The 22974-nt window shown below is 37.5% G+C and overlaps 1 protein-coding gene across 2 annotated transcripts in view; it reads right to left on the bottom strand.

Annotated features, from left to right (window-relative positions):
- The window catches only part of GRM3 (glutamate metabotropic receptor 3), a 221034-nt gene extending 198368 nt beyond the window's left edge, over window positions 1–22666 (bottom strand). The window contains exon 1 of one of the 2 annotated variants that reach the window (XM_036911857.2): window positions 22152–22666. The gene's annotated coding sequence lies outside the window, so the exon portion shown is untranslated. The remainder of the gene's footprint in view (window positions 1–22151) is intronic. The other variant, XM_057504467.1, reaches the window with a different exon arrangement.
- Window positions 22667–22974: the final 308 nt, after the last annotated feature.

Genomic DNA, 22974 nt, shown 5'->3' with positions numbered 1-22974 from the left:
GTTGTGAGGAAGCAAGAACTAGCAGTCACCTATTACCAGGACACTTGTGAAATTCATGTTCAAGGAAAATCTAAAGGAAAAGAGAAGACTCCCAGGAGATGTCCTTTCCTGAAATCACCCCTGATGCTTACCCAGGCTATAGAAAAGCTACAGCTGTTTACTCTGGCTACAGAGACTGTCTGTTTGAAGTAGGTAGGAGTAAATCTCTTCTTCAGTGACAATTCTTCTCCCAGGGAAAGAGGAGTCATCCACACAGAACTATTTTCAGGATACATTTTCAGGGTAGGTCTACACTGGGCCAGTTATTCACTTCTCTCTCCTCTCCTCCCAGATTCACTGTTCTCTAAGGAAGAGGTCATTTGCAAGTGTGAGAATTGCCCAAGGATTATATGAAGTTGTGGCGAGAAAGTGAATGCCTCATTAGCATGTGAGAGAAAGGCCCACACAACACCATCAAAGGGTGTTAAACCCATCCAATGGGGTGGAAAGGGATGGTTGGAATTAATTTAAATCACTTTAAAGCCAACATGAATGAAAGGAAATTTAGTTCCCTAGTAGTTAAAACTTAGCCAGCCTGAGAGTGAAGGTGTGTACCTTTTCTTGAGACTGCAAGCTTGCTGATTATCCAAATTGCTTCATAACTGATGGCCTATATAATAAAAACAAAATTAAAAATATTTTGACATTTCAGCTGTTCTTTGGACACCCCAGAAGAATCCCAAGGAAGTAACAGTAGGGAAAAACTCGCCAGGAGAAAATCTGAAGCAGCATATTATAACATTTTGCTGTTACTAGCATGGTGGGCAACTGAAATAACCAAGATATATGAAAACAATTTAACAGCAATATGGTAGGCAGGCCTGAATTAAGAATCTAATGAAGTCACTTGCTTTTTATTTGTATCCATAAACTAGACAAAAGTTTCCCACCGAACAAGGCCAGCTTTGGAGGACTGGGCAGGGAAGGACATTGGGGGTGGGGGTGGGTAGGGGAGTAGGAATAAAAATAAGCAGGAGAAAGAAAGGCTCTGATTAGCTAACCAAAATTTCCTTTCAAGTCACCAGTTTGGCCCCCTCCACTGTCTGCTTAAAGAGCCTGTTGTTTATTGATTGGGTGAAGGGAAGGCTTGGTGGGTAATTGTTACAGCTTGCAATCGAAAAGAAATGTCAGTTGGTATTAAGGGACTTCATGCCTTTCTGCTTCAGCTTGCATCTGTCAGGAGCAGAGCCCTTGAGACTGAAAGTTTCTTCAAAATTTCCTGGTGGTTTGGGCCTATGCAGAGGTGACTTAGATATAAAAGACTGGGGCCAAAGTATGTGGGTAATTGGAAGCCCATTGCTTGAGCATCCTTGGCTTAGCCTCTGCTATTGTCCTGCTCCAGGGAGCATCTTCTGAGAGTAGAACAAAGCAGTGAACCTCTCCTGGCCCCCAAAGTGGCTGAATTGTTATGCTGCTGCTATATTGACAAATGGGTCACATAGAGGGAGAACATAATGGGATAAAGCTCTACTAAGTGGTGAGCAGAATAACCTTCTTCTCCTTGATGAGGTCAGAAACATGTAGGTAGCACAGCAAGCTAAGGAAAATACTAAAGGATAAATTGGGATTCTTACTGTGATGTGCACTGGTATTTCTTCACTAAAAGCCAAGCAGTTATTATTTGATATCAAACATCTCAAGCCATGGGTATTTTCCCTGTCTCTGCTTTAGGGACCTAGTTGAATTGTCTACTCTTCTATGCCCTTCTGTAACAATCTGGGCCAGTCAGGCAACTCTACTATTCAGGTCAAATGTGAAAGTATTGTGTGTTAGTTACCTGGTGTAAGTAGAACATCAGTCATTTTACAAAACAGTTTTGAGGCATTTTGACATTTGCAATAGAGAAGATCCCCAAGTCTTTGATTTGATAAGTTGCTTCCTGCTGCCTCCTTCCCGGCAGAGGTACTAAGCTTGAAAATGAGATCAAACTTCCGGAAAGAAATATGCTTTATATAAATGTTCCTACTCATATTATTTCATAGTCTCCTATGACAACCTTAGCATCAAAGATTTATTCTTGGTAGTTAAGTTATATAAAAAAATATCTGATGTGAATTTTGGCAAAAAATTCACTAAGTTGAGAGCTTGCCAGGAACAGGTATCCAAATGGGATAAACGGAAGTAATGAGAATAGGTAAGAACATGCTCATCAGGAGGCTGTGTGTCTGAATAAGTTTCTTAATTTGCCCTGATAAAATGTCATTAAGCTCATCAATGCCTCAATCTACTTTTTAAGTGAGATATCCTTCATAAACAAGCTGCTTTTCTCATGAAAAAATAAATAGCTGGTCTGGTTAGAAAAAGGAGTTCCAAATCCTGAAGGACTACCTAGGGAATGTGAATAAGAAAAAAAGAAAAAAATTAGCCCCGAAAGATCCAGTTCTGTCCTCCACAGAGGAATGTTCATTTCTAAATATAAAACCCCTCTTTTAGCATTGCTCAGGTGTTAGATGAAAAAAAAATAACTAAAACATATTACACATATAAGTTCTAAAGACTTTGTGTTTATTTACATAAATGAAAGAGTTTATTTTTAATTTATTATAAATAAATAAAGTAATTTATTTTAATTTTATGAAGCTGAAAAAGGTGGTATTTTGGAGTCATGTTTTTGGCTATAAAGAAGTAGTGTGATTTCTTGAAGCATTTTTCCAGTTGCTTCTATGAATAAGACCTTTTCTGGAGTTAACATAGAGAAAAGGAAAGCTAATCAAATCATCTGTGCTGGGAGATGTAGGATTCTTTCTCTAAATAAAATGGGTTATTAATTCCCAAAATTTTATCTTAGGTCCCTCTGTCTATTAAGTGAAGCTTAAAGTCTCTAAGGGATTTTTTGACTCTGAATATCTCATGCTTTTGTTAAAATACATTTCAACTTGCTCCTGTTATTAGCAGTAAGTTCTTATTTCTAACTTCAAGGCTCTCAGAAAGTAAAAATTGCAATATAATTTAGATAAAAATGATTAGAGGGTAAGAGTCTCCACAAAATGTGAATGATGGAAAATATGTCTAACAGCCCACATTACTGTGTAGTCCTCAAACTTGTTCTTCCTAAGATTTTTGCCAAATATAAGTAAACGTCTGACACTCTCAGTTAACATTTAAAAATACGCATTAGTTTCATAATCACTGCAGTGCAGAAGTTATTAAAGCTACAGCAGTTCAGCATGAAAGAAGCCAGGAAATAGCCTACATTATTTTGCTTCCTTTACCAAATGATAATTTATATGAAATCTTCACTTTCTTAATTTTAGATCACATATAAACTCTTCATAAACATAACAAATGTAGCATATGGTTTATAGTGAAGACTATAAAATTCCTAGTGGCATCTATAAAGAAAATTCCAAAAAAAAAGTAGAAATCATTTAATTAGTGAGCGTATTTTAATTAATATCCATACTGGATTGTAAAAAGAGAATTGATAGTGGGGTATTTTCTGGTAGTGGAGTTTATTCACTATTAAAATGAGAAATAAGACATTTTTGACTGTGGATTGATTGTAGGCACAGGTTTGTTTCAGCCATAATTCAGATTCAGCTAACATTTAATGAGAACATACTAAGTATCAGACCCAATTATATTTATATTTGTTGCCTTCTTTGATCTGAACAACAGTGTAAAGTAGATAGTATATTGTGGTTTGTAGAAATTTAATATACCTTTCAGGATGGTACAGCCTATAAGTGATAGAATCTGTGTTCAGAGCATGTCCTCCCTACACCAAGCATGGTGCTCATCTTCATCACTGTATTTTCTCTCTCAAATATATTGTCTGGTAAAAGTGGAAGAAAACAGAACTAAAGAATAGATTTCCTCATGTATCAGGTAATAGTTTAACTAATGAAAAATGTGTCTTTTTAAGCAGGCTTTCACAGCTACCACATCAACAGTGATACTGAGAATAAAACTCTTATATTTTAGGACCTGCAGTAGACTTACTTTGGAATCTTAACTATTTTTCCCAGAGAGTTGAGGGAGAGAAACAAGAAAGCTCTTCTTCATAAAACTTTAAAAGTAGTCTCTCTATTGGAGTTAGAATGGTGCTGGCCAGGTCCCCAAGGTTAATGCTGTTGCTGCCTCTCAGTCCTAAAGTTTCAGTTAAGAGTGAAATAAATGAATGATTTGTGTGGCTTTGGTTAGTAGCACACATGTGTCAGGAGGAGGTACGTCGTTGGATTTTGTACTTGTGCTGGCTGGTCACCATCTGTGGGCTTCTCAGCCAACTGCACCTTTCATCAGCTTGCACCATAGTTGTGCAGCCTGTCCTGAGTAGAGATGATGTTGTCATCCCTATTGGATAAGCCTAGTGTAGCTTCTGAATGCATTGTTTGTTCCAAAACCTCTAAGGCACAATAGATATTCATCAACAATGGCTTGTTTTTTAATGTCAAGAACAATTGAGATAAACAATGTCTAGAATCTAATCTCTGCTTCTAATGCATAAACAATTTTGAGCCTTCTGTAAAAGGAACGCTCTATTAATGTCATAGCAAGCACTTGATAAATGCTTATTAATTGATTGTTTGATTGATTCACTCTGAATGTCCCGAGCATAAACTCCAAGATGAAATTTCATATCTAAAACTCATATAACATCAAATCCTTTCAGTTTTTAACTCCTAAAAATTTTCTTTACATCATCCATTTATTATTTCAACATCTACCTACTTTGCCCCAACTACCATCTTCTGTGTTCTGCACAGTTATGGAAGTTCCATCACTGGTCTACCTGTATCCATTCTGACCCCTCAACCCTCATCCATTCTCCATATTCCATTGAGGGTTTTTTTTTTTAATAAAAGAATGTGTGACCCCACTCCTGCTTTAATTACTTGAATAATTTTCTATTGTTCTTAGGATGAGGACAACCCTCAGCATACACAGTGCTGCTCACTAATCTCAACAGTCCAGTAACAATGACCTTCAGTTCCTCATAGATGCCATATTCTCTCCTTTCACAAGATCTGTTCTTCTGCTCAGCTCACTGAATACAACTTGATTTCCTCCATTTTCACTAATTCTCCAGTTGTCATTTTTTCATGGAACCTTGACTCCTGTGATAGCATACCCTCTTATTGTATCTTCCTACAGCATTGTACATCTCTTAACTTTCACACACAGTAGAGTTGGTATTTCATATTTCTTTGAGAAAATTGATTAATCTCTCCACCATTAAATAATAGGCTCCACATGGTCAGGAACTTTACTAGCTTACCATTACTCTAAGCCTAAAATATTACAAATAAAATTTTTAAGCAGGTCTATAAGGCCTTTTGATCTGTCCTAAGACTATTTCAGTCTCATATCCAAGGAATTATGTCATATAATTCAGTCAAATTTAAGAAACATTTATAGGTTGTCTCTTGACTCATGTTCCATTCCATTCCATCCCATCACCTACCGTTCCATTTCCTTGCCCACCATAATGGCAAAACTACACAAATGAGAAGTAATAACTATTTCCTCAAATCCAATTTTGGAATGAGACCCCTCCAAACGTTTTTCTAGTTCCCTACTCCATAGTAACTTCCAGTGGCTTTTAAGAGTCTAAATGTATTTATCTCATTAGCTTTTGGGATCAAGATGCTAAAGCATTGATCCCTATGTTTTCTGAGCTAACTTGCCCCCTCAACAGCACACTGCCTTCTTCTGGGAAAACTTGCTTCTTTTTGTTTTCATGATCACTGTTTTCTCTTGGCTTGCCTCTTACCTCAATGACCACTACTTCTTTGTATATTTTCATTGCTCCTTCTTTGGGTGTGATTTATAAATAGTAGTATTCTAGGGCTTGGTCTAAGATCCTCTATTCTTTCCTATTTACATTTATGCCCCAAGGGATCTCATTGGTAAAAGGGTCTCTGCTATTAGTTAATAAGGAGCTTATAAATACATTTTGAATTTCTAGTTAGAGGTCACTGAAAATTTGCAAGAAAATGCTGTTTAATTTTTATTAATTGTCTTAAATGTTTCTTTATGCTAGTCCAAAACTTGAGGCAGTTTTTGAATTTAATGTGCTGCTTTAACTTATCAGAGCCAAAACTGCAACAGAAACGAGAAACTTTAGCAAGAAGTCTGATGGATAAATTCAGTTTAGAAATGAAATGTTTGGTGGCTCTTGTGGGTACTAAGGGTTAGGGGTGCTAATACTAAAGTATAAAGGCAAGACTACATTAAAATAATTTAACAGAATGTATAGGGAATTACTGAGGAAGGTCATGTTTCATATGAAGTTCTTATGTTCAAAAATTCATCTTTAAGATAAAAGTTACTCAGGAAACATTCTTTCACAGAAAATATCATAAAAATAGTTGGATACATGAGAGAAATACTTGAGCTAAAGACTGACATACTGAGACTCCTTTAAATACATAGTTCTGAGGTATACATGGAATCAAATATTAAAGTAATTATTTTATCATTAGCATTTATTAATTTCCTCTTGATAATGCAAAGGCTAACACTACAGAAACATGTTAAAACTTTATCACTGAACTATGGCATTATGCCCTGTCAGTCAACATAAGCAGCTCATTGTAACTCAACAAATATTTATTGAGGGCTCATTGTGACCAAGGTCTTAATTTCTCCATTATTTCATTTATTCATTCCACAACCATTCACTTTTTTTAAAGGCATTATTATAGATTCCAGTGATACAGAAATGACTGGGACATGGCTTTCCCTATAAGAAATATATAGAGATTAATAAGGAACCATTCTTACTTTCAAGCAGAGGTAATAAAAGTACTGAGAGATAATTTTTGATTCTGGCAATGAGGTGTTTCAAAGTGAGTGATTTTGAATTTTGAAAATATATGAAAAAAGAAAGTTTATCATTTCATTTGGAGAAAAATGCTGCACATTCAAAGTAAATTTCATTAAAATATTTACAGTTATTATGAAACATAGAGTTTATAAGATAGGTAGTTAGCATCCTTGCAAGTAAAATTATGTGCAAGTAATTATACCATTCATTATAAGATTGACTATGAATTTAAGGACGACTTTGGAAAAAATATATAAAATGTGCACATAAATTGAATTATATCTCAATTACAGAAACTTTAAACTGTGAAAGGAAAGTGTCTATATGCTTTAATTTACTAGTTCGTGGTGGTTGCTAGTTTCGGTTGACTTACTGATTGGTTTGATGATTTTTTTATGTCATTTAAAAAAATCTTGCAATTAATTTCAGAGCAACATTAGCAGTAAAAATGCTTTTTATACTGTAAAGTTCAAATTGGCCCCAAGTATGTTTTCCAGTGCCATTTGACTCAGATTACTTAAAAAAAAAATTGTTAAAGAATACTTTGCCTCCATAATTACATCAAATTCCTTCTAACCTCAGGAAAAGATATTAGAAAATATGGTTCCTTGAGTCTACATTCCATTTACCTCTTGAATTTTTAACAATCCTGAGCACATGGTCATTAATAAGTTAGACACTACCCATGTGATTTATTTTCCTTAAGTTCCACACAATAGGACCATGAGCTATTTGAGGTCAAATCTACAGATTTCCAGCCCCTGCTACATACAGAAAGTGCTTAGTCCAAGTTTCTGGAAGAAATAGATGGATGTACCAAATACACTGAGTTAAGTAAATGGGCGTGTTTTTACATGTGTTAAGACCTTGAGGACTGACCCCCAGAACACATTCCTCAATAGCCACCCTTATGATTTACATTGCAACACAATTTTCTTTTTAAAAGCATTAAGCAAATCTTGTTAAAAAAAAAAGGAAAGGTACTTTGTTTGTGGTGATTCTTAAACCTCTGTTGCTAATCTGAACCCCTTAAGAGTAACTCACTTTTGACTGAAATACTGGATGAAGGGTAAGGTTGCCACTTAAATATTTTTTTAAAATCTTAAAATGTAGAGTTTTGAAATTAGAAATAAAGATGTTTGAGGGCAAGGGGCCATTTTGTTTTGTTTTGTGTTTTGTTTTGCAGTGCCTAACTTAGTAGAAATTAAATATTGTGTGGTTAATTAGCAACTATTGAATGGATGAATAAAAATATCATGTTTAACAGAAGGAAGCTATAAAATCGACATCAAAAAGTCAATTGCTAACCAGCTAACTGAAATGATACATACAAGCATGGAAGTACCCAACTTTAATAAGAATCCTAATGCTTAAAATTTTACTGTCAAAATTAATAGTGTTGCTGTTTATCAGCAAATGCTCACACTTCCTCTTTGCTAGAACTCTATGGGCTAGTTGATATACCAAATATATATTTGGTTTTCACTAACTGCTTTGATAAAGAAGTTAATGAAGCCATGTACACCACAAGCCTTATGTATCTTCACTGACGAGCAAGTTTGGAGTTTGTACTGAGACTGCTTATGTTACCAAAGCATTTTCTTAGGGACTATTTAAAACTGAATTATCAAAGTAAACATTTTTCAAACATTCTATTTTCTTTTTTCCTTCTGCCAATGGACTGTTTCATTCACCTTTTCCTCTGTTTGTTTTGGGAATTAGGGTTTTCCAATGAGCCTATGCAGTGTTAAGACCTATCTCTAGATACTGAGTGTACATTGCAAACAAGCAAAAATTCCCAGCCTGTCAGAGATCTTCTCCTAGGATACAAGGAAAAGCAAAGTTCAGCTAAACAGCACAATTAATTCACAATCACTTCTGAATAGAGAGAAAAGGTTGTGCTAAGCTGTTCTGTTCTCCTCCTAGGGATTTAAGGTTTACAAGAAGCAAAATTACTATTCTTTCAAAGTTGTCTCTCTTGATTTGTATTCTTATAATTATCTTCTCAGGACCTCTTCCTTCTTAACTTGTAAACTCAGCTTAATAATTCACTTCAAGGGTTAGATACATGTAAATACACCTACTGTGAGAGCTGGAGGGACAGGAAAAGGAATAAAGTAGGACAATTTCCTTTCCTGGCCACTGGTTTCACCAATGTATCAATGATATTTGTTTAACACAAAGGAATTTGAGAATTTTTTTCCCCAGAAAATAAGGGAAATGATTTTTATTTTTGCTTTAAATTCTCTTTTGATATAAAGATTAAAAACATTTCTAGCCTGCCTTTTTAAGCACTGGACAAATTGTGGGGATTAAAAGAACAAACTCTTTGTAAAGAATAAGGCCTTAGACATGATTTTTGTTTTTGGTTGCAGCTGAATCTCAAGCTACTGGAATTAGGAGGCTTTGGGTGAAAATAAGAAACCATTAAATATATTCTGCTTAATAACACTAGCAAATTAAGCCAATATTTGACTATACTACTGGTTTCTATTTTCAACAAAGAGCTAGAATATCACTAGGTTTTGAGTTCTTTTCATTTTCAAAGTAAAGAATATAAGGTAGTTATTCCGATTTTTTTTTGCATATTATACTTTCTGGTTTGGGGATAATTTCACAAGAAAGGCAATAGAATCAACCTGTCAAGTTCATGAGATAATACTGCTGGGTTCAAATTCTAGCCATACCCTTACTATATAAATTTGTTAGTGTCTCAGTTTCCCCTTCTAAAAAATGGGAATCATAACAGTACCTTAGGGCCATTGTGAGGACTAAGTTTAATATAGGCAAAGCAAATAAGCAGTACCTAGATTATCGTAAGTACTGCTAATAGCAGTAACTTTCTCATTCTCCTAAAAATGCTGTAGAGAACCTGTGTGAACCACATTTATTTTCTTTTGAGAAGTATTGTGACAGAGGTTGCATTAAATGGAACACCTTGAGGTGTTGCTATTCCCTGGAGCTGGTGGGAATTAGTATTATGAAATGAGATTTATGAGTCCTCTTCTCTGAAAATGTCTGAAATGTGTTTCCATTTATGAGCACTCTGTGGACGAGGAAATCTGCCTAGAAGTGGACTTCCTTGGGAAGTTTACTCAACTCTCGGTTTTTATGGTTAATTTCCTCTATTTCCTTGTTACTTATATTGCACTGTTGAAGATGAGTGAAGAAGAAATGTTTGCAGAATGAGGACAGGTTGAGGAATAAGGAAACATTTCAATAGCATTGTTATTAATGATTTGCTATTTAGGCAGCAATCAAAATGTAAATTTGTAAGTAGGACCCAATAGTTTTTGAGTTTAATAGAATAATGATTTGAACTTGGGATGCTGAATTCTGTCTTCTGTATTGACAAAGTTTTCTTATAGAAACTATATGACTAAAAGGAATCTTAAAGATCAATAGACAATTTCAAAGATGACAGAAAAGAGCTCCAGAGTGATTTAATTACTCACTACTCCATTTATTTATTTGATCTCTTATTTATTGATCTGTGTGTGACTCACTGCCCTGGGTAACAGATACAGCTGTGAACACGCAGGCTCTGTCTTTTTAGCATTCACTGACTATGGTGGGGAGATAGACAATTATAGTAAGTGTGGTGCAGGGACATATAAGGAGCATGCTGAGTGTGCAGCAGCAAGAAATAACCTACCAGTGGAGATGGGAATGGTAGAGCATTCTAACTGAGTGGGCTAGGGCTCTGGGAGGTTGACCAGCCTGTGGGAAGGCCTGGGGTAAGAGAGGGCAAGGTGTGCAAGCTGTTCAGTTTGACTGGAGGAAGTGGAAGAAGTGTGAGTTGAAAGGGATGAATCACAAAGCTGGAGACATATGCAGATCACAGTGGGGCACGTAAAGCATGCTTTGATTATCCCAAGAGCAGTGGGACATCTTTGGAGAATTTTAGCAGAGAGTAAATGCTCAGATTTATATTAATGTAATTCTGTCTCTAGCCTGGTGGATGGATTGACAGGTAAGACATGCACCAAGGAGACCAGTGGCTGGCTTTTGCAGAGGCCTGGTGAGAGACCATGGTGGCTTAATCTACCATCTGTGGATAAATGCTCTCAGACCATAACCATGTAGAAAATATTGACTTTTTTTCTAATATTTTTTCTTTTTTATTAAAGTATCATTGATATACAATCTTATGATGGTTTCACATTAACAACACTGTGGTCTCAACATTCACCCATATTATCAATTCCTCATCGTCTATTGGCATAGTAAGATACTATAGAGTCATTACTTGTCTTCTCTGTGCTGTACTGCCTTCCCTGTGATCTGCCTATGTTGTGAGTGCTAATTATAGTACCCCTTGATCCCCTTCTCCCTCCCTCCCCACCCATCCTGTCCAACCCCTCCCTTTTGGTAACCGCTAGTCCTTTCTTAGAGTCTGTGAGTCTGCTGCGGTTTTGTTCCTTCAGTTTTGCTTCATTGTTATACTCCACAAATGAATGAAATCATTTGGTACTTGTCTTTCTCTGCCTGGCTTATTTCACTGAACATAATATCCTCTAGCTCCATCCATGCTGTTGCAAATGGTAGGATTTGTTTTCTTTTTATGGCTGAGTAATAATTCATCGTGTATATGTACCACATCTTCTTCATTCTTCTACTGATGGACATCTAAGTCTAATTTTCAAACTGTGTTACTTTGATGATTACATTTTCTTTTGCCGAAGTTCCTAAAAAAAGCTTTTTAAAAAACTTTGCTTTTCCTTTATTAAACTAGGGATTTGCTATAGCATGCCTTTTTTCTATTGTAGAAGGAAAATGATTAGTTTAATTGTTTGGACTGCTATTTTTCACCCAATAGTTAATTCCTACCTACTAGGGATTATTCATCTTTGTGTCTGTTAGGTTCATTTGTGTTTTCTATTCCCATTGCCACTGCCCTAGTTTAGGCCATCATTACCTTTTACCTGAACTGTTGCCATATAAGCCAACTCATCTGACTCCTAAACCTTTATTTCCTCTGATTTATCTTCACATCATGCTTTTAGATTCCCCAGCTCAAATGCTTTCAGAGGCTTCCCTCTGCCTACAGGAGGAGTGTTAGCTATTATCCCATCTGCCTTTAGAGCTTTGCCTTCTACCCTGACCCCGTATGCCCTACTCTTAAACTAATCCATGTACACATTGCCCCTAAATATATCTCACATTCTACTGTTATACCTTTGCATAGGTATAGAATTATTTTCTCCACTTTCTGAATCTTTACTATTTTTAAAGGTCCAGGAGAGAAGCAACATTTTTACATGACAAGTTCTACAGTTATGCCAAGCAGAAATTGTATTAACCACTTAGGAGTCTCACAAGTGAGCTCCTGAATTTTGCTGTTACTATACTTACATGTGCATGTATCTCATTTCTGCTATAAAATTATAAATTCTTAGGGAGACTGTGACTTTTTCTTCTCTGTATCTTCCTCAGTACCTTGTCCAATATCTTGAAAGTGTGGATATTCCATAAAGACTTACTCAATTTAGTGTCACTTTTCATGACATATTTAAAATTTTTTTATATGGTGTTATTTTGTTTGATGTCTTTAGGAAAATGATATAGTTTATGGATTCAAATTAAGATTGTAGCAAAAATTTTTATTTTTAAAATGGAACATATGAAGGGGAGAAATTAATGTTAATATTTTAGCACAGAAGATACCCAGTAAGTAAATACAAAATTTAAAATAGGATTCCTTCATTCGCTAAATATGTGTTAAATATTATATGTTGCATTCATTATTTCAGACTGCTGAAAAAGACAGACAAGATCTTGGTCTTTTTGTAGCTAATTCTAGGTAGGGAGATGGATGAATGTTCCAACCACATCTTAAATTATTTCATACACACAGATTTCTGTAAGTTTTTATACAGGTAGCTCCATAAAAATTACATTTTTATGGGTTAAAAAAAGTTATAATCTGTTTTACTTGGACTGTATTACTGTATTTATGAATCTAAAAAAAGCTCTACAAGCATGTATGGTATTATTGGTACCAAGGCACCATGCTAAATCCAAGTATTCCCAGCTACATTGGAAAGAGCAGATATCTAATCAAGCAAACCCACTACATCACAGTATCCAAAAGTATGTTCACAAGGGAGAGCGTATCAGAAATGCTTATGTATGCTGAAGAACATAGCATTGCAACACAGGCTGGGGCTCACTTCAGGCTAGGCAATGGGAAGAGAGAAGATGCTTTGGCAGTGGAGCAGTAAAGCAATGGTGCTGCGGCAGTTCTGACACTCAGTGTTTGATCTAAGCTGAATGAGAACAAAAATCCTCCTGATTTTCTTGGTGGTTATTCTTCACTGCTAACGTATCAGTGACTGGTCACTCAATAGGCCCTCATTAAATATCTGGTAAATAAACAAAAAATGCCGAGGGAGAGACTGGAGGAGATAAACTGTTATGAGCATAGCCTGGGCTGAGGTTTGGGCAGTAGTAGGACACTGTACCAAATGAGTTATGAAGGAGGAATCAATAAAGGACTAAACAGAAGGAAATATCATAGGCAATTCCAAGATTTTGAACTACTTTTGGGGGAAATGATGGTGCCCCTCCTAGAATCTGGAAGTCAGAAGGAAGGAGCTGGTTTGGGCTTTTGGCTTTGCTAGAGAGAGAGCTGTGGCGTCAGTGGGAGAGTCCAGTGGGGTGCCATTACCTGGTGTAGCACCACAACCACCATAGAAGGTAAGGAAACCAGGCTCGGCCAGGGACACGGTATAGTTTTCAGCAACTTATCATTGTTGTGCCCGAGTTTTAGAAATTGTTTTCTAATGTTTGGGAGAGTGGGGGCAGGGGAGGTCTATTTTGTATTTCTTTTCTCTTCATGAAATTGCTTATTAAATGAGCAGTGCAGGTGAGCACAAAGAGGTTGCACAGACCCCCTAGGAAGTAAAGCTGGTGGTCCATCCTGAGCCTTCCCACCCCCGGCTGCCTGTCTCTCATTGCCTCTTCAGCTTTCTTCCCATGTGTCTCTGAACGCTGCTCAGGAAACTATCTTTGGCAGTTTGTGAGGATTGCCAGCTTCAGCTAAGCAACCATTCATTTGAACGAAGTAGAAGCTGAGCGGAGAATGTATAAGAAGTTGCCAAATGAGGTTTTTCTTTTTCTCCTGCTCTGCATATCCAGAGGGCAAAGGGGAGAACTGTGACAAAATAATGTTTGCCCACATCCCCTAGATCATAAGGATGTAGTTGCAAAGATAATTTGAGTTTTAAGTGTGCTGTTATTCAAAGCTAGAAGCATTTCTATTCTTAGAAATAAAAATGTTTTCATTGATGATACTTTTCAAATACCAATAACTTCCTTTTCCAACATCTCGATATTGCAATTATAAAATGTAGGATACAAGATAAGAGACTGAGAAAGCTCCCTAATAAGAATATCCAACAGATATATGTTGTATGTGTTTGTATATTTTAGAGGACTTTACTATAGTTGATAGAAGAAAAATGCCTTTGCAATGAAAGCAATATGAGGTTTCCAGAAAAGTGAATCTATTCATACAACTCATGGAGAGTGTGCTTTATTAGTTGAGTTTAATTAATTAATTAATGCTCAGGCTTGCAGAATTTATTTTAGACAACTGGTTGATTACAGTGGACTAATTAGAGACACTCTGCTAGCATGTTGACCCTGGACTTCCCAGCCTCCAGAAAGCTAAGAAATAAATGTCTGTTGTTTAAGCCACCTATTCTGTAGTACTTTGTTACAGCAGTCTGAACAGACTAAGATAGTAGGGTTTCTCAAACTTGAGTGTGCATAAAATAATCTACAAGTGTATTTTATACACATACTCTAAACCCCAATCTAAAGGAAATTAGACTGGGATGCATCTGTCCCAGTATTCTTCATTTTTAGTAAAGTTCAAAGTGATTCTGATGCAAGCTTTTCTGGGCAATAACTTGATTAAAGACTCTTTATAGCAGAGGTAAGAAGACCGATGGCCGATGTGCAACAGATGGGATGGTGGGAAGGGAAAGGAGAGGCAAAAGGCTCTGACTTTGCTCTTCAGCTTCCTCATTGTTTCCTACTTCATATGTTTCAGCCTTTTCCACCTTTGGTAATTTAAAATTACCAAATTCCCTACCTACATCACACAGCAACAAACACAAATTTAGGATTTTAGAAGGAAAGAAAGTGGGGAGGTTGGGCACTCTGTAACACCTCAATCTTTTTCTACCACAGCTCCATTTGTTCAATAACTACAGGGAAGAGCTCTTTCCTCTCAAATTTCTCTATCATGCTTATTCAGGAAATCATAACCAAAGAAAGGATTTTCTTAAGCAAATTGTGAAGTAGGCAAAAATTGTGATTGCTTACTCTGTCACTCCTTCCAAAACAGAGAAAGTTAGCCTGAACCTATGAGGCCATGTGTGAACAGTTAGTATACTAGGTGGATCTAGAAATGTGTGGTCTTCTCTACTTGGTTGAAATACTTCAGTTTAAAATTCAGAGATTTTAGAAACCAAGGCAGGTGGTGGAGGCAGTTTTTTTTGGAGGGAGTGGGGCTTTAGCATTCAAGGTATTTTTGCCAAGAGCAGGCCTTGAGTAAGGTCTATGGAGGACGAGTGTTAGGAATCTAAGTTCCATGTCTTGGCTTCTTATTAATTTTGAATTGAGGTATGGTCTGGTCACCAATATGTCTGGACTAGATAGAAATCACTGTGATTAATACATCAGCATGGAGAGGGTCTTTGCTTTTTTAGGAAAAATAAGAGGCTTCAAAATAGAAACAGTTAATTATATTCTCCAGATCTCATTTTCTTCTTGAGGCAAATACAAATTCCAACTTTTTCTGACCTTGTAGTGCCATCTCCCAAATCGGACATATTTTGTGAAAGCAGTTTCCATTATACTATATTCACCAACACATGGTGCATTGAAGCTGTTAAGCAAAATACAAAATATTACTAATAATCTATCTGCTGTGTATTATTAAACAATCCACCAGATGGAAGGACAGATCTGTGTTACCCATTCATTTTTTTATGTTCGTAAAATATTCTAACACAAAACACAAATCAGAGAAAGACTTTCAAGTAAAGACTCATATTTCAGCTCTTTGGTTGTCTGAAATGAGATACAAATTTAGGCAAGCAAGACAGCAGGTTTCCTACCTGTAGCAAAGCAATCAGGTCAGAGAATTGCTCTTGGGTTTTTCTAGAGACTGAGTCTTTGGAATTACCAGCCGGTTATTTGCTTCTCTTGTTCTTAGTGTGTTTAAAAGTTGAATCCCTTGACCTCATCCTTTTCAACTTGTGTATGTTATGAATAAATGCCTAAATGTGTAAAAAGCTTCCTACATAAAGATGAGTGACTACTTTAGCTGGGTAAAGAAATTTAAAAAGTTTAATAGTCTAGAAAACATTTTTACCAGCTAATTTTCCTGGTGGGAAAATAGGTTGTAAAGAGGAGAGAAACATCAGCATTATAGGCATACGAAATGGAATTGCTGTTCACCTCTGTGCTGTCTAGCTGTGAGACTGTATTCTTGCCACTGCATTTAGTTGTACAGATTGGGATGTTCATTGAAATTAGGCTCCAGGAAATAAATTGAGACCACATTTTCACAGTGTTATTTCTCAGCTTGTTAATAAAGCTACCATCTTCATAAGACTTCCCTAATTCTCCTTTTCCCCCTTAGTTGTAGTTAAGTGTAGATACTTTTCTGGGTTATTTCTTCCATTTGCATTTCTTTGCCCCTCAGAAGACACTGTCTTTGTGGGGGTGGGGAAAAGCCGAGCCTGGGGAACTCTATTCTGTATTCCATTGTAGAACTGCTTCTTTACCAAGGGAGGTCCCTCTACTTGGAGCTCAGATAGTATTTGAACAAATAGTTGAATGAATTGAAGCCCAGCATGAAAATAAATTGGGAGGCAATGTAGCTTAGCCATAAGCACCGCTGGACTGCTGGACTTGATGTAAGAGTAAGTTTTGAATTCTAGCTCTTGCCTGTTAACTACCTGAACTGGGAAAAATTACCTTTATCACTTTGGGCCTCCCTTCCCTCTCCTGTACAATAGGGACCATAGTACCTACATCATAGGGTTCTTGTGAGTTACTCAGTCTGATAATCTATGTCATGTTTTAGCAGACTTCTCAGCACATGGTTATTGCTCAATAATTATTATCAATTATTAAGGCATATCATTAGTGTTGTCACTTCACAACATCTAGCACAGTGTCCTCAGAGAGTGTCAGAATATCTGTACTTGAAATTTTAAATCTAAATACTTCTTTTAAATGAAGGAACAGACTTTTTTTTGGTTGATAATTCTGGGAACCTCTTCTCTAGAGTTTCAAGTTTGATTTTTGGAATATCTTTAACTTCATACATGTGTATGTTTAACATTTCTGTGTCTTCCCATTGCATGTCCTGAATCTTATTTTGATTATAATAGGTGCTTGATAAATATTTATTGACTAATTGCTTCCCTCCTTAGATACTTCTTCCTTGTGATGGTAACCCTTATTTTTTTAGAGGAGTCTCTTCAAATTGTTATGCTTTTACTACTCTGTTGTTACATATATAGATTGTAATTTTTTAAAAACTATGAATATAGGACGGTTTTTAAATTTTCTACTTGTCTGGTGCATACCTATACTCACTCAACTGGATTTACTCAAATGTGTGTGTGTGTCTGTGTGTGTGTAGTGGTGCACAGGAAATAACAGTGAAGTAAATTCTGATGAGGAATTAAAAATGAGAGCTACCTGGGGCTTTCTGCAGAGATATCTCTATATATAGTTTTATTTTCAAGCATGATGTTTTAGTTTATGCTTATAGAAATTATATCTGAATGTTTTTTTATTTCTCTGACCAGTTCTTAAAGTACTGTGTACAATTTCCATTCCATAAAAAGATTATCATTTGGTGAAGAAATATTATATTCTGTGTAGACACAGACTTCTTAGAATGCCATTTTCCCAGGGAGAAGTCACAAGTCTATTAATGGCCTACTTTTCCTATACCAAGAAAATTGATTTCCCCTTTGTTTCTAAGGAAAATCATTTTAAGGGTACTCACCATGTGATAAATGGCACTGTAAAACACTTTGGGGCTTCAGGAGGGAGAATATGGATTTTAAAGTTATTTATACTGCACAGTCTAATTTTATTCCCTGAAAGATATATTCAGGTTTGGAATGCCACTTCTCCTTACTATTACTTAGACTTAATCTGCATGAATGTTACTGGGTACAATCTAATTAATGCCCACCAAGCAGTAAAGAGGACAGCATTAAATTATGTTTTTAGCTGCTGATTCACTTTACTCTTACTCCTGTATTTTCTAGACTTGCCAAGTGTAACCCTAGGAACTTATTTCCTGATTTCTATCAGTTACTCCTCTACTGTCTAGCAGAGCTTGCATTTCAGTGCCTTGGATTTGGTGAAACAATTGAGTGGGATGGTGAGTCTACCAAGATATCTTGGAACCAGATTTTAAGTGAACAAAGTGAAAACCTGTTTCTCTCTTTTGGTTATTTCAGGCTTTTCTATTTTTAAAGTAACCTTCACATATGGTACCTCCATGCAAATCTCAATATATTCCATACTGTTATATGCATGATTTGAGCTTGCTTTTCATGATAGAGTATAGCGATGAATTCAACCTTAATTCTACTGGCTTTTCAGATTGCTTTAGTATGAAAGGGCTACTGTATTTTAGCAGAATTCCCTATATGGTGTTAATGTACACATCTAAACTACATATGCTGTGGTATTCCCAACACATTTTATTAATTATGGAAGTCATTTTCATTTCAAAAGTGGAATTTACATGACAACAGCTTCTGGGGCTCAATGGAGCATCAGACCAGCATGTCACAGAATTCCTTTGTAGTGTGGGTGTTGACGGATTCTGCTGAGATCAAATTTGCAGTGAAAATGTCTCATAAATGTGCATTCACATAAAACATTACTTACAGGGGATCATCTTAATATTCATATAGGTCATTGATGTCAGAGATGGAAAATTTCCTCACACTTCCATTAGTAAAATAAATTATTAGGAATATATAATCATATACATACATAAATGACCTGAAAGACGTGTCTTAAGTATTTAGGAAAGCTGTCCAGATACAGAATTGTCACCTTTGTCTTATCTCCTAAAACTGTATAAAGCTTTTGTATTCTGTAAGTCCTGTATAAATGTTAGATGAGGACTCTAAATCAGGCAAGAGAATGGACTGGTCCAGGGGGGTTATAACAGGGGGTAAGTAACAGGATAAAATAGAACCAGGGGAAAATTAGGCTGAATATCACAACAAAGTTCTTAATAGGGAGAACTATTAGACTGTGAAATAGTCTTTCAAAGGCTCTAGAAGAAGCCATTACTTGAGCCATTTACAACAAGACTGGACCGAAATACTCCAAAACACAGTATGCTATGGGGACCAAACCTACATTAGAAGCAGAAGGAGGGGGATGACCTAATAGTTTTTAGTGTCTCTGTGATTACTATGATTGTACTCATTTTATGTGTTCAGTCTTGGTGGATAATCTTCTACAATTTTATGCTGCTTCTTGGGAGCAATTTCAACAAATTCATCTGATGCAGAATTGGATGCATTTAGCAGAACAAGAGATGAAAATGCACAATAGACTCAGTGTAAAATAGCAAAACAAGACAACTATGGATAAACACTACTCCTTTTTTGGGGAGTAACCCCTGGAGAAACTGATTCTCATCCTGGAACTCTGGCCTTATTCCATTGTGCATAAGTGTATCCTGTCCTCCTAGTTTTCCATGGAAATTAGGTATTAATTTTCATTTCCTTTGTTTAATGATATCTTGGGATGATGTTGAGGGGAGGACAACAGATTGAAACATTTCATCTCCATGCCAATGGGCTATATTTTGGCAGGAGGTAGCTAGGTTCCTGGGAAAAAAATCATGCGCTGCTTGTGACTGATATCTATTAGAGGCATGGAAGAGAAAGAGAAAACAGTTTAATTTGAAAAAGAGTTTGACATGAACTACAAAAGAGGAAAAGGTACCCAGGGAAATTACAAAAAATAAGAGCATCCCCAATCTTGTGTGACTCTGGTGATCACCTGTCATGAAGTAGAGAAGTGAGACAGGTAACCTTTTGACAATTATCCTAGTTCTTTCAATAGTAAAAATATTAAATTTAATTCAAAATAAGTACCATTCAATTTTATGCTGCCTTTACATTTGTTCAACTTGCCCATTTTATTTGCAGTGACATAAAATCAGAGATGAACTTATCATTTTAATGTTTAGTAATTGTGGGGTAAATCATCTGATTTACACTCATATTTTTCCATGTATACACCACAACTTTTAAAAAAACACCATTAAACACAAATAAGTGGGTCATAGGATATGTTTCAATTATTTATAATATTTTCTGTTTATGTGGCTTTCCATACAATTCTCTACTTGGTGATTACATATTCCTAAAGTGTGAAAAATACCATTCAATTTAAATAGTGAGGTACCTCTCTCCTCCAAGTACCCAAATTTAACCTATTTCTTGTGCTGCCATAATTTTCTAAGATTTAGGTTTTAGATTTCACTGATAAGTATCTAATTTATAGAAAAGAGGCTTTATACCTAGATTTTTTTGGGGGTGAGAAGACTTAAGAATTCTAAAAGATATTCTTACCATTTGTCCTTTTGAGCCCAATGAATATAGATATTCTGGAATTTTCATTGTTTTATTTGTAAAAATACAAGTTTCAAGACTTCTCATTTTCCATCCTGAGCACCTGTTTTACTCCAAACATAAACTGAGACAGCCTCAGGGCATGTCTATTAGAATACCCAGGTTCTCCTGCTGTGTGATCAGAACCTGAAAGGAAGGACAGCTAAAACCTACAGGTGTGAGAAATCCTTGTAAAGATAGACACTGCCATTATGAGAGGAAAAATATATATCACTTCATTAGGGTGTGGTGTGTAATAGCTTCCAAAATCTATTCAAAATCTATTGTGCTTTTTGGAGAAAAAAGGTGTGTAGCATTACAGAATCATTAACTAATAAATAGAGTGTCCTAAGCATCTTTGGTAATTCACAGGAGTTTAATGTAATAGGAATCTAGGTGTTTTCAGTCATGCCTATAATAAAATATACTTACACAATTTGAGTTCATGTCCCCCTCAGGTAGAAGCCTTAAAATATGTGATTAGATAAACCAAAGCTGACTTAGACTTAGGTAAATGATTGTTTCTCTCCAAATCAATGCTTTTTTTCTCAAGGAAGCATAATATAGCTCTACTGAACAGTTCTAAGAGTTGGTGGCCCAAATAAATTAAAGCAGAGAAACTCAAAGAATGAGCTGAAGTCCTTAACTCATGCTAATCTTAAATCATATTTAACCTCAACTTTGCATTTACCAATTTTTAAGTATCAGTGTATATATATCTCAAATATGTCACTATTCAAATAGCAAATATTTTATCAGCAAATGAGCTAAGCACTTGACCGCGGATCATTAGATGTGTAAGGTTTCATGATTTGTTAGCAAAATTTGCCATGCTTTAAAATTCTTAAAAGGCAAGGGCATATCTCCCTGAGGTATCTACCTGAAAGTGTTGTACCTTAGGGAATAACTTCCACGTTTGTTAACCTAGGGAAGGAACTAGAAGGAAATTTAAATGAAGTCCTTAAGAAACAAGCTCATTGGATATATTGCCTAGTCTATTTCTGGATCGCGAATCTCCCGCCCTCTCTGAGTTACCTCACTGTCAAATAAGAGAATGGAATAGGGTCGATGAAGAGATACGCTCTCAGTCTGGCTTTTCACTCAAGCCAAAAGGAGCAAAAGGCGTCGAGTTAGGGCTCCTTTCCAAGAGTATTTGTAAGAAAGCGGACCTCTGGCCGCCTCTGGCTGCAGAGCGTATCCAGCTGCAGCACGGACCAGGTGCCCACCTCGTCTGGCAACCTCCACGCCCACATGCAACTGCTAGTTAGGCAGCCAGTCATCGCTAGGGCTCCTGTGCACAAAGCCTAAGGAGCCCCGGGATAGAAGCGAATCCTGAGCCTAGAGAGGCATGGAGGTGGTTGGTTCACGAGACTGTTCTCTCTGGGGGTCTGCGAGGACTAGTTAGTCCCTCCACCTCTCGCACCCTGGCCGCACATCTGTGCCCTGAAATCGGCCGCTCTCCCGGAGATTCAGACGTGAGCGCACACATACAAACTCTAATCCACGCACACCCACCGCGCCTCTGCCCCCCACCCTCCCCACCCCCGCAGAACTGGTCCGCGTTCTGCCTCAACTTTCCTGGCTGCACTTGCCCCACGCGGCACCCGAGCCGTGGGCGCCCCCCGGAGGGACATGTCCCCCTCTGGGCCCCTTACCTCGCACCAACTCCTGGCAGGGACTGGAGCTGACCATGGTGGCAGCCGCGGCGGCTGAGCCGGCACCCGGGTTCTGGCTCATGGTTGGTCCTCCTCATCCGACACAAAAGAGGTGGCTTGCTGGCTTTGTCCTTTCCAAATCCGAGGGAGAACTTATTTTGCCCCCGAAATGGCCAACTTGTGCGCGCCGCTTCCTGTCACAGTGCCCCCTGCCCCCGCCCCCTCCCTGCTACACGCTGGACCACTGCCCGGTGGCAGAGCATCCAGGCCTCCGAGTCAGTGGGGAGTGGGAAAGGGAAGGCTGGGAGGAGAATGAGGGAGGAGGTTGGGAGAAGGGGGGACCCGGTGGCCTTCGGCGGAGGGGAGGGGAGCAGTTCCCAGCTGAGTCCCTCTTATTTTCTGTGCAGACCCACTTCCCGGGCGCCGAAGCAACTTTCCTTCACCTTGGCCAGGCTGAAACCGTCGCATCTAACTGGGACTCTCAGCAGAGGCACGGACCTTCTGGCATTCTCTCCTTCTCCTTTTCTCTTTCTCCTTTCCTGCCTCTCTCGTTCGCCTTTTCCCTTTTGCCCTCCCCCTTCCTCCCTCCGTATATAGGGGTGTATCTGCAGAGTCTTCAGTGAGCCAGGGTACCTAGACGAGAGGATTATTAAACGGAAAGCCAGGGCGGTTTTGCTGGCTGCTTCGCCTCACTCTGAGATCCTTAGGCAGTGCATGCAAAGGTTGGTGGATTTCAGAGGGGTGGGGTGAAGGGGCGTGGGGCAGCAGGGAGGTCCGCGGCTCCAACTTGGACGCTTTGCTAGAGCTCTTGCCTGCGGGAGAG

This window comes from Manis pentadactyla, chromosome 7, assembly GCF_030020395.1.
Source record: "Manis pentadactyla isolate mManPen7 chromosome 7, mManPen7.hap1, whole genome shotgun sequence".
Lineage (NCBI taxonomy): Eukaryota > Metazoa > Chordata > Mammalia > Pholidota > Manidae > Manis > Manis pentadactyla.
This window is presented reverse-complemented; position numbering and strand designations above follow the sequence as displayed.